This window comes from Arvicola amphibius, chromosome 15, assembly GCF_903992535.2.
Source record: "Arvicola amphibius chromosome 15, mArvAmp1.2, whole genome shotgun sequence".
NCBI lineage: Eukaryota > Metazoa > Chordata > Mammalia > Rodentia > Cricetidae > Arvicola > Arvicola amphibius.
Window position 1 is genome coordinate 38,304,346 of NC_052061.1, and position 13,299 is coordinate 38,317,644.

Consider the following 13,299-nt stretch of genomic DNA (forward strand, 5'->3'; position numbering starts at 1 on the left):
AAAAAGAAAAACTCCAGAAACTTACTAGTAGGTCACAGCCTTGTGGTGATATACAGATTAATAGGATGGGTTAATTTAAGATATAAAAGCTATCTAGAAAGACACCTAAGTTGTTGGCCAAACAGTGTTGTAATTAATGTAGTTTCTGTGTAATTATTCAGATCTCGGTGGCCAGGAAATGAATGAGCAGTCTCCATTTACAAAAATGGAGAGATATAACTGAAGAAGCAGTCTGACATTTTCTCAGAGCACAAAGCAGTGATGAAAAATTGTTTTCAAGTTCCTTTTGTAATGTTCCTCCACTCCACTCGGTGAAAACACCTAAGCCTCCCTGCCTTTGACTCGGCTCTTTCACCAACAGACATTGGTATGCCCTCAGTCACTATTTAATTTGCAATGACTAGATGGCTTAAATGTCATCAAAAGACAAGCCTGGCTCTTCCCAGGCAAGGAACCAAAGGCTGAGAGAAGAACTTAGACTACAGGGATGGGGCAAAACGACCAGCAACAAGAGAACTGAGCACAGTGACCAGAGAAGCACCACCGTGAGCCCAGCATTATTTTAATGGCCGTCGCACTTAGTGTGGCCACTCTGAGAGCGGCTCTGTGACCTCCATTTACAGGTATATAAATCAATAACAGGAAGTTCTACAGAGTGCATTCTCGCGCAGCACCCTCCTCCATGGCTAGAGGACATGATGGAATGGGTGGACCTTTGCTGACTTTCTCTGGAGCTACTTTCCCCCAGTTACTGGGCAAGACTTGACCTCTAATGGAGTTCCTTGTTGGGCGGAACCTACCAGAGCCCCTTTGCTACTGAGAGCATCTCTCCAGCAGGTGGGACAGGCCTGCAGCACAATCAACAGTTGGTTTTGTGGGGTCAGAAACCATCCTACCACCTTCTTTCTCAGTAAGATTCTTTTTAAAAAACAAAAACAAAAGCATGGTGTCTCTGTGTAGCCCTGGCTGTCCTAGAGCTTGCTCTGTAGACCAGTCTGGCCTTGAACTCAGATCCACCTGCTTCTGTGCCTAAGTGCTGGGATGGTCAGCATGTGCCACCACCCCCCCCCCCAGCTTTCAGCAACGGATTCTGTGACAAGATGGAGAGGAGCTGTGACTAGTGTAATTCTCCTGGGAACTGGGAATAAGGATACTTTGTTTTTTATTGTTTATGTTCTTAGATTTTTCTAGTTTCCTCCTCTGTACTTGTACACTTCTGGTAGGGAAAAGAACCTATGAAAGTTTTTAGAAGAGAAGCAACAGCTGTTCTTGGGATTGTGTGTGTGTGTGTGTGTGTGTGTGTGTGTGTGTGTGAACTAGGTGTGGTAGCATATGTCAGTGAAGCCAGCACTTGGGAAGCTGAGTCAGGAAGATTGCTGAGTGTAGTGATGGGCGGCAGGCTGCATCCCGCCACCCGGCTCCAGCAAGGCTAGCTTTACACGCGAAATAACAACACATAAACTGTATTCTTTTTTTTTTCTTTTTTTGTGACACTTTTTTTTTTATTAAAGATTTCCATCTCCTCTCCCTTCCCTCCCCTTCCTTCCACCCATACCCCCACTCCACCCCTCTCCAAGACAAAGAGCCATCAGGGTTCCCTTCACTATGTTAAGTCCAAGGTCCTCCCAGCTCCCCCTAAATCCAGGAAGGTGAGCAACCAAACTGACAAGGTTCACAGTGAGCCCGTCCATGCTGTAGAGATCATGTTCATTGCCATTGTCCTTGGTTTCTCAGGCCTCCTCCACCGTCAGCCACATTCAGAGAGTCCGGTTTGGTCCCCTGTTCCATCAGTCCCATTCCAACTGGACTTGGTGGTCTCCCGTTAGATCTGTCCCACCGTCTCAATGGGTAAATGCAACTGTATTCTTTTAAACACTGCCTGGCCCATTATTTTCAGTTTCTTACTCACATCTTGACTAACCCATATCTAATAATCTGTGTAACACCACGAGTGGTGTCTTACCGGGAAAGATTCAGCACGTCTGACCTGGTGGCTGGCTTCATGGCATCTGGCTCACTGAGGAGAGTCATGGCAGTCTGCCCCAGAGAGGAGAGGCGGGGAAATTGTCTGAGCCATCTACCTCACTTCCTTCTTCCTGTTCTGTCTACTCCACCTATCTAAATCTTGCCCTATCAAAAAGCCAAGGCAGTTTGTTTATTAGCCAATGAGAATCCTCCATCAGCTGAGGTTTTGAAGACAGCCTTGGTTAGACAGCAAGTACAACACCAAGGACTATAAAATGAGATTTTATCTTTAAAACAAAAAACTAGTATTGGTGACACACACTTTTGAGCCCAGCACTGAAGAGACAGAGGCAGGCAGATTTCAATGAGTTGAAAGCCAGTCTGATCTACAAAGTGAGTTTCAGGCAAGCCAAGACTACCAAGCAAGACCTTGTCTCAAAAAATAAAACAAAACAAACAAAATACAGGGTTTTTTTTGTAAAGTATTTTTTGAAAGTGAGGGAGAATGAGAGAGACCCCGGATCTAGCAGACTCTGGTCCACACTACCTACAGATGGTGCAGTCGTTGAAAGCTGAGAGGGTTCAGTTTAGCTTTCCCATGCCATCTTATTTTTCCTTGCACTAATTTCATAAACCAAAGCTGTCAACCATACCTCAGTCAAAGAAATGGATTCCAAAACCCCTACTTTGTGGGAAGAAATACTACTCTGAAACCTTCACCACAGCCCCTCATCAAAAGCAGAAAGCAGACCCCAGCTCCAGAGGGAAAGGCAGCGTTCAGCTACTGCCCAGCACGGCTCAGGGTGTTCAGCTACTGCCCAGCACGGCTCAGTGTATGTATGTGTTGAGGGCAGAGAGCTTGAGAGGTGAAACTGGTTAATAAAGGTTTATTGCAACCAAGAATCTCCTTACAAGGACAAAAACAGGCCTCTTAGGTTTGGAACCTACAGCCTTCAGGGTAGGGCCTCTGTCCCTCAGGGAGCAGAAGCAGAAACACAGGCTTTGACAAATCCTGTCTTCCAACTTCCTCCTTGTCACTCTATAGAGCAGCTGGATGTGGACAGCAGGGTGGGGCTCGCTGCTCTCCTGGCTCCTCCCCACCTCTCTTCCATGAAAGGCCATGTGGTCAGAGCTGAGAAGAAATACTTTCAGAAATGTTTGACCACTAATGATAGCAGCTTACCCTGAATGACAGGCTGGAGCAGGGCCTGGATTAGCCCATAAACCAGGGACAGCTGGGAGCACTTTGCATGAATTGCTGCCTCCCTGCCAGGGGTGGGGGGTGGTGGAGAGATGCCACCACCTCCACCAGACATGAAACACAGAGGTGCTTGGGTGCTCTCTCTCTACCTCTTCTCTCTCTTTCTCCCTCCACCTTCCTCTCCCTTTTCTTACTTTTGTATTAACTTTAAAGTAAGAACTTCTCTTAACTTTAAAGTAAGACCTTCTCAGAGAAGACAAGGCCTCATTAATTGAGGGAAATCTCTTCAGCAGTTTCCTCTCCTGGCTTGCTCACTCAACCCTTAAAAGATGCGACTGTGTAGTGATTACAAACTGGCCCATTCACTAAAACCACACACCACAGGCCAAAATAACGCTAGGACAAACTCAAGGCAATGGGGAGAAGATGAGCTGGCCTCTACCACAGACAGCCTGGCTTCAGTTCTGCCAATGACTTCAGCCTTGGGTTCATCCCCCTCCGCACTGTGGGGGCAAGGAGGTTCTATGAAGCCCTTCAGGCAGTGAGGAGAGGGCTGAACCACCATGCCAGTTAGGCCAACTCCATAATGGTTTCAAGTTGCCTAGTTACGAAACTTAGCGCTGTTAGTCCTTCCTTGGACATTGGTAATGTCCTTACCTCAGTTCCTCCCTCAGAAACTGAAGCCACCAAGGAACACCAGTCAAGCCAAAGTTTAGGATTCTCTCCACACTCCTTGAAGTGGTTCTGAAGCAGAAGAGGTCTCAGGCAACAGCTCTTGGCTCTTCATCTCAATCCTGAAACTTTGCACCCTGACTACAACATCTTGGGTCCCTTGGGACATCCTATCTCACCCTTCATGTTGCTCACTGAACTGTATTCAACCATTACTTCTGATGGCCAGTCCCTGTTCTGGAATAAAATAGTCCCTGATCCCCAAGGAGCTAACACCATGGCAAAACACAGTGACCTATAGTCTTGCTCCAACACATGTGTATATCCATAATGCTACTGTGACAAACTGCACTTCCAAAGACATTGTCAAAAACGAAAAGAAAGGACCCTAGAGAGGTAGCTTGGTAATTAAGAGCACCAGCGGCTCCTCCAGAGGCCCCAGGTTTGATTTCCTAGTACTGACATGGTGGTTCACAACTGACTATGGCTCTAGTCCCTGGGGATCTGACAGCCTCTTCTGGCCTCCTTCACTGGGCACCAGGCACACACATGGTACACAAACATACATGCAGGCACTCACATATACACATTAAATAAGTAACTATTAACTAGATAAAAAGTTCTCTGAAAAGAATGAAAAGATGGCCAGCAAGCTAGCTCAGCAGATAAAGCACTTACTCTGCAAGCCTGATAACCTGAGCCGACTCCCCAGAACCCATGCAAAAGTGAAAGAGAGAACCAAGTTATCTTCTGACCTCCACACCTGAGACCCCAGCACACACATGTATACACACGCGTGCACACACACAAAATTACAATAAATATTTTTAAAGGGACTGTACTGGAGAGATAGCTCAGCAATTAACAGCACTTGCTGCTCTTCCAGAGAACCCGAGTTCAGTTCCTAGTTCCTGTCAGTCTGCTCACAAATATCTCTAATTCCAGCTCCAGGAGCTCTGACGCCTCTGGCCTCCACCAGCACCCGCACTCATTATATACACAACCACATGTAAAACACACACCTCACATAATTGAAAAATAAGTCTCAAAACATTAAATTAATCTAGGCAGTGGTGGCACACACCTTAGTCCCAGCACTTGGGAGGGAGAGGCAGGCAGACCTCTATTAGTTTGAGGCCAGTCTAGTCTACAAAGCGAGTTCTAGGACAGCCAGGGCTACCCAGAGAAACCCTGTCTCAATAACAAAACAAAAAAACTAAAAAACCAACAAAAACCACCCACTAAATTAGAAAAGATAGGTCCACAGACTGCAAATACAGAACTACAAAAGGATTTCTCTATAGAACACATAAAGTCTCAAACTCAACAATAAGCTAACCCGATATTTTAAAACAAAAAGGTGTGAGCAGATCCTGCATCAAAGATCTGCAGACAGTAATGAACGCCAGCATGGTAACCAGCACCCTGAGTTCTTAGGAGATGTAAACTAAAACTACAATAAGCTATTTTTGTTGTTCCGTTGTGGTTTGTGCTTTATGTTTTTATTTTGAAACAGAGTCTTGATGGAGGATTCTCATTGGCTAATAAACAAACTGCCTTGGCTTTTTGATAGGGCAAGATTTAGATAGGTGGAGTAGACAGAACAGGAAAAAGGAAGTGAGGTAGATGGCTCAGACAATTTCCCCGCCTCTCCTCTCTGGGGCAGACTGCCATGCCTCTCCTCAGGGAGAGAGATGCAACGAAGCTCCAGCCCAAGATGGACGTACACTAGAATCCTTCCCCGGTAAGACACCACTTTGTGGTGCTACACAGATTATTAGATACGGGTTAGTCAAGATGTGAGTAATAGCCCAGGCAGTGTTTAAAAGAATACAATTTGCGTTTTGTTATCTCGGGGCATAAGCTAGCCGGTGGCTGGGAGCCGGGCAGGACAAAAAGCAGGCCTGCCCGCAGCTTCATCACTACAGAGTCTTACTTTGTAGATCAGGCTAGCCTCAAACACAAAGATCAACTGCTTCTGCCTCCCAAGTGGGATTAAAGGCGTTCTCAGCTTACTTTATAACTTAAAAATCCCAATAATAATAATTTATATAGTTCAGCCACTGCAGGACTATTTCACTGAGAAGAAACAAAAGTATGCACAAATCTTAGAGGGCTGGTAACTTGCAGTAAGAGAATACCACATATATATATACAGCCTTGATAGGATGTAACTTAGGCAAAGCCCAAGACCAACAAACATCTCTGTGTTAGTCGGTGTGGAGACTCCTTAAAGCCCAGCGTCGGCTGAACTGCAGACGCCAAGCACACAGCTCATCTTAGGAAGAGACCCAAAGTTCTTTGACCTCAAATCTGCCCATTGGTGCAGGAAAGAGAAGTTTAAGGAGCTAACAACTGGTGGCTTTCCTCTGACTTAACAGAACGCACACAGACACTAACACGTCCTAGTAAATGTATCAAATCTGTGTGATCAGAATCAATACTCGTCTGAAAGCACCAGAATCAAAAGGGTACCTGCTCACCATCCTGTCCTCACCTCAGACTCTTAGCTGCCATTGTCTTTTAATAGCAGCATGGGAAAAAAAAATTAAATGGAGCTGGCCCAGTTTCCAGTAAGACAGAATCAGCAAGAAACGGGCACTTAAAATAGAAGTAGAGAAGAAACAGAAGGAAGGGAAGGAGGGAGGGTGTGGGGAGGGAGGCAATCGGTGATGGGAAAACAAGCATCCCTGCCATACTAAGAGGAGGCCTATTCATATTCTTCTCAAAAGCTCCTCACTCAAGCACAGATTTTAAAAAAAGAAGAAGGAAATGGAGGTGAAGGGAGAGGTGAACGGAGAACAGCACAATTATAGCTAAAATGAGCCCATCTGAGCCATTCCCAGAGTAATTTATGGCTCCATTCTACACCCTACCTCTAAGCTGCCAGCCTCAGAAATGACTGGGAAGGTAGAGAGCACAGCACGGCCAAGTTCATTCTAAACTACAGTGAGACAAACGACTGACTTTTGCTCAACTGGAGGAGACGCAATCCTCTCAATGAGTGCTACTTTCTTGGACAAAGTTCCTCCTAGGAGAGAATTAATTGTCCCACATTAATGATCAGCAAACTCTAACACTGTCAAACTTGCGAGACAGATCAAGTTTAGCGAGGAAGTGGAACTGACTTAGCACAGCAGTGGAAGACACAGCAGACCGCTGAGCCTGTAGAACCTGTACTGCGAGGGCATGGGATACTCCTACGGGAACAGTTCTGTGTGCCATCAACCTCCACTAACACAGAAGAGGAAACGCCGGGGGCTGGCCTGTAAGGAGGGTAGGAAGGAACACCAATGTGTCTATCCAATCCCCTGTTCTTCCTACTGAAGTGGGTATATCTTAACCCGGCCTCCTACTGCCTTCCAAGCTGACAGCTCTAATCCTGAACTGACCACTGACCAGGCCCTAGTATTGCGCTCTATCCAAGGGGTTCTATCTCCACAGATTCAACAAACTGAGGATCAAAAAGAACTGGGGGTATGGAGGTGGCAGCTTATTTTCTGACATTATTCCTTAAATCATGTACATGGCCTTTAATGGGTATGTGTAGAAGGTATACGGAAAGACTTAGGTCAGTTACATACCAAATGCTACATACTCTACCTGTATGATTTGAGAGTTCATAGATCTTAGAGTCTAAGGAGGATCAGGAAACCTGGGGACACTGTGCTATTTCTAAATGTTCTGACACGACAAGTCACCAAGGTAGATGTGTAGCAGGAGGGAGAGAGGGAAGGAAATGTTCAGAGGACATTCCTCCAGCTGCTGCTGTGCCCGCCTATCCCCTCATCACAGCCTGTTCTCACCACTGTGGTACTCTGATAGTCAAGCTTGGATTTGTTTTCTTGACAGTTAAGTTTAACATCTGTCTTCAATAAGGTCCATGAAAGGTCCATATCTGTTTTGTTGGCACTGCATACCCAAGCATCTAATCTGACTTTGTAGGAGGCATGTTAAGAATAGCTGAATGAATGAGAACAGCAAGGGATTGGTCCAGAAACATTCTCAGGCCTGTAACCTGCATACTTGTAGACATTAGCGAATATACTCACTTGTCACCAGTGCCACATCTTTAAATATTGAAATTTACCCATAAGGCAAATTGAGGTGTGAAGATCACTGAGACCAGGGGTCAGATGCTAGTAAAACTCTAATGCGCATGGGGAGGGGAAGGCTTTTATACCTAAGGATAAAATGTCACACTGCCAGGTTTTAGGTATTGTTCTCCACAAAGTTCTTCCTAAACAGTATGTGAAATGGTTTAGTATCATAATTTACCTCATCTGACTCCTATTGTGCCCACATCAACTCCACACCCTGGTGTGGTGTGGCAGGTTTTTCTAACGGTCATTTTCAAGCAAAGACTAGCACATGATCAAAGGCAAGAACCGAGAAACTTACTATGGGAGGCCCAATTTCTAAAACGACCTCTGCTCTCCTCTCAAAGATCTCTTACCCTGATGCCTAAAACCCACAAGTGTGGCATCACCCACTCACTGTAATTGAACTCTACACCAGAAGCATAGTCAGGTTCACATCTTTCCACAGTGCCAGCCATGTCAGTTCTGCCAACTGTATTTCACCAAGTTCTTGATTTCACTTGATACTGTAGTTATTCACGACTGTAAGCAATTTTATTCCAATCTTTTTTTTAAGATTTGTTTATTTACTATGTATACAGTATTCTGTGGGCACATATGCCTGCAGGCCTGAAGAGGGCACCAGATCTCATTATAGATGGTTGTGAGCCACCATATGGCTGCTGGGAATTGAACTCAGGACCTATGGAAGAGCAGGCAGTGCTCTTAACCACTGATCCATCTTTCCAGCCCCCAATCTTAATTATAAATATTAATTCTCCAATCACACATCACATTTTCACAGTTCTCTCTCTCTCTCTCTCTCTCTCTCTCTCTCTCTCTCTCTCTCTCTCTCTCTCTCTCTCTGTGTGTGTGTGTGTGTGTGTGTGTGTGTGTGTGTTAGTTACATATGATTAGGAAAGGCCTAGTGAGGGAGATCCACTGAAGGCTGAGAGATGCTAAGGATGCAATGGAAAGCTCCGTAGGGAGACTAGATAAAAGGTTTCGAAGCACAGAGGACCCACACACAGGTCGGGTGGCAGGCAGTCTGAAGTGAGTTGTGTCAAAAGCAGAAAAAACATCAACTGATCTGTGTGGAGGCAGAGCCCCTTCACGGTGTCATTTTCCTGAAGAGGCTCACAGCAAGCACTCAGGTAACAGATCAGTGTGCCTATAACCTCTTGGGCTAGAAGCACTCCTTTAAAATGGTCCAGGCAAGGGAGCTACACTCCACTGGTCTGGTGTACTTGCTAAGGTCACAAGCCTGATTTATCTAATATGATTTTATTTTGTTTGTTTTGAGACAGTATCGAGTAGCCCAGGCTTGCCTCTTGCTCCCTATGTAGCTAAAACTGGCCTTGAACTCAGATCGCCCTGCTTCTACCTCCCAAGTGTTAGGATTATGACTTAGTTAGGGTTCCTATTGCTATGATTAAACACCATGACCAAAAATCAAGTTAGGGAGAAAAGGGTTTATTCGGCCTATGCTTCCCCATCACAGCTCATCATCAAAGAAAGTCAGGACAGGAACTCAAGCATGGCAGGAACCTGGAGGCAGAAGCCATGGAGGGGTGTTGCTTACTGGTTTGCTTCCCAGGGCTTGCTTAGCCTGATTAGCCCAGGGTTGATCCCGCCCACAATGAGGCGGGCCCTCCCCTATCAATCACTAATTAAGAAATGCCCTACAGATGGATCTTTTGTAGGTATTTTCTCAATTGAGGTCCTCTCCTCTCTGATGACCCCAGCTTGTGTCAAGTTGACAAGAAATCAGCCAGCATAGATAAGGAGGTAGCATGCTACCCAGCTCTCTGACAACTCTGATATTCATAGTGCTAATAGTCTGTGTATGTTATCTGTCTTTGTCTCACAAGTAGTAATTGTTTCTTGTTTTTTATACAAACATGATGTAAAGCCATTCCACCTTAGCTTTTGGACTCAATATTGAGCAACCTGTTCTCTTATAAAATGAAGAAACTCAAGGTCCCCATCTCCAAGCAAAGTGCTTTCTCTAGCAAGTGGCAGAAGAGAAAATCAGAAAGTCAAAGATCCTGAGAGCTGACATGTCATTCCTGGCAGAAGGACAGGAGCCAAGTGGTAGACCGCAAAGACACAACTTCTCAGACATACAGCTGGGTAGTAACATCAGCACAATCCTTGCACAGCGTCCATCTCAATCTCTTCCTTTAGGGCATCTCTCTGGAATCCCCTGCCCGTTACCACGGGACAGCAGGGCAGGAACTGCATCCTTAGCGGGGCACAGGTTTTCAAGGCCCAAAAGGCACTCGAGAATTTGGACAACTACATATGAGATCTGGCTGTTCTTCTTTACACATCCTTTCCTGAAACCAGCCTTGGCTCATGGCCACTCATCTCTGAGTCTAGGGTCAGTCTTAAAAGTTGTGGGGTTCTGAAAAGAATAGTTCATGAGAACAGTTCAATATGGAAAGATCAAGCACAGGAGAAAGGCAGCAGATGAAACAGAGGAGAGGGTAGGCTGGGAGATCCCCACATGCGTGAAAGGGAGTCAGACTGTGAAGGACCAGCTCTCCTCCACCCATGCTCCTGAACCATGCCCTCACACCTCAGAGCCGGGGCGCACAGGAATGTAAACCAGTAGGCAAGACCCACCCTGAAGTCCTGGCAAATGAAGCCCAGAAACACAAAGGCTCTTTGAGTTCAGCAAACACCAAGTGAGCTGCTGCTACGTGCAGCAAGGCACTACCCAGGCTCCAGAGGGACAGAGACGAATGAGGTGCACACTGCCCTGATGTGGCGCTCAGTCTAGAGTCTCAGTTCACTCTCTCTGCATAGCTTCTCCTGTTAGAAAACCAACAAACTATGGAAGAAGGAATTCCTTTGACTCTCTAGTTCAATTTTCTAAGAATAAAGGAAAGCATTATGATTTAATTGAAAATAAAACTTGGGTGGGGAGGCTGGGACTAACGCAGTGAAAGTGTGCTTAGGCACACTCTACCAAGGCTGCAGTCTGAGCTCAGCACACAAACAAAAAGTTTTAAAGGCAAAAATGGCAAAGACCTTTAATGGGCCGGTGAAATGGCTCGGTAGGTACAGGCATCTGCTGCCATGCCCAAGGACCTGAGCTCAATCTCTGGAACCCATGTTGTCGGAAGGAAAGAACTGACTGACTCCAGCAAGTTGTCTGACCTCCATACACCATGTACACACACGTACAGACACACACACACACTGTACATACATACATACATACATATATTTTTATACACATGAACACACACATATATACATATACACATACTATACACACACACATGGATGGAAAACCATTTTAAAAGAGAAACAAAATAATAATAATAACAAGTATTAGTACCATATCCTACTTTGGGTCTTCATTGATTTCTCTTTTTCCCTTTGTTATTAAAATATGTCTCCTTCAAAGGTCATTTGCAAGCACACAAAGTAGATCCAATGCACAGAAATTCTACAAGTCATCAAAAAGCCACACAGAAAATACGCACACAGGGAGTGCACAGGGCAGGTCTGTGATATCTAGTTATCAAGCGATGAGTGAGCCAGAAACATCTTCGACTCACTGAGATTCTTTTTTGTTTGTTTATTTATGGGGAGGAGGGGGCTTCTTTTAAGAAAGTTCTCTTTTCTTTTTGAAATAAGTTCTCACTACGAGAGCCAGACTGGCTTCGAGTCCACAATCCTCCTGTTTGGACCCCCTAATGGCTAGGATTACAGGGGCCCTCCCTCACACTCCTATACTCACCTTGGGCCAAACATTCAGGGAAAGCAACAGGCAGACAGACAGAAATTATAAGGCACAGGGATGGAAACAAGTCCAAAAATACCAAGGATCACATGAAACATAAACAGACCAATGGTCCACAAAGCTACAGATTGGTCACATCGATTTCTTGTTTTAAAACCAGTGGACCCTTTGAAAAGATTGACCTTAACTGGATGGGGGCATAAAGGTCAAGCCGGGTCTGTGAGATAGCTCTGGAAGTCAAGAGGCTTGCTGTCTTATCCAAGGGCCTCAATTTGATGCCTGGACCCTATATGGTGGAACAAGAAACCAAACATGTGACACACACAATAAATAAATGTTTAAAAAACAAGAACAACAACAAAAAACCCAGCTTTTTAAAAAATAAAAGAAAACAATGCCAAGTGGATCAAAAAGCAGCTGGAGGTGGACAGCTTCACTAACATTAAACTAAATTAGGAAGAGGAGAAACGGCTCAGCAGTTCAGAGCGCTGTAGATCTTGTTTCAGTTCCCAGCACACACATCAGGTAGTGTATACTACCAATAAACCCAGTTGCAGGAGAGCCAAGGCTCTGGGTTCCACAGGCATCTGCACCCTTGTGGTACTTATGAGCTCATGCAGGCACACACAGACCATAAATAAAAGCATAATTTTAGAAGATAGTTCAAATTAAGGAATAATTTATATACAACACAACTTATCCTTTTTACAGGCATCATTTGATGAATGGTAACTAATGTGACCTGACCACCACCGCAATCCAGACATGGAGCATTTCCACTGCCCCCAAATTTCTTTCCCCTGGGTCCCTAGCCACTGCTGACTAGATTTAACTCCGTCATGTGGCCTTTTCTCACGTGTTATGCAAATGAAATCATAAAAAATGAAACTGTTTGTGTCTGGCTTGTTATGTTTAACATACTATTTTTAAATGAGTTTCTACCAAGGTGTCATCATCTTTAAATATGTATATGGCTGTTGGTGCTACAAGTGTGTCTGTGTGTCGGCCAGAAGAGAGCATCACATTCCCTGGAACTGGAATGGCAGACAGTTGACAGTTGAGAGTTATTTGGCTCAAGCCAAATAACTTTTAGGAAAGAAAGTATTAAAGAGAAAGAAGCGGCTGGGGATGGAACTCAGTGGTAGACAGCTTGCCCAGCAAGTCAGAGGGCCTGGGCTTCATCCCCAGAGGCACACACCTACCCACCAACAGACAGACACACACACTCCCACACTCTCCCCAGCTCACTTCTTCGATGTTCAGTCCCTAAGCCCTAAGCCTCCTCAGATCTGTACTCAAAGGTCACCTTCCCACGATGCCTCTCTTCAACAGCCTATTTTAATACTGTCCTCCACTTGAACTTTTGAGGAGAGACAAGATGACAAGGTCTTGCTAGGTACTCACAAAGGCCTTTCCCTCCCAGGCACTGTGGTTGTAGGCATATGCCACCACAGTATTTAAAATAATGAAGTTCAATGAAAGTAGAAGAAAAAAAAACAAAAAACAAAAAAAAAAAAACGAATGCTCCGAGATTCCCTCAGAATCTGAGAATCTGAGGCACGAAATGTGTATGGAAAGGACGAAGTCACAGTATTACAAGGCAGGTGTAGCATCGACAGGATACT

General features: G+C 45.1%; 1 protein-coding gene across 1 annotated transcript in view; it reads right to left on the reverse strand.

Annotated features, from left to right (window-relative positions):
- Wwp2 (WW domain containing E3 ubiquitin protein ligase 2) overlaps positions 1 to 13,299 on the reverse strand; it is a 124,330-nt gene that overhangs the window by 50,776 nt on the left and 60,255 nt on the right. The window lies entirely within an intron of this gene.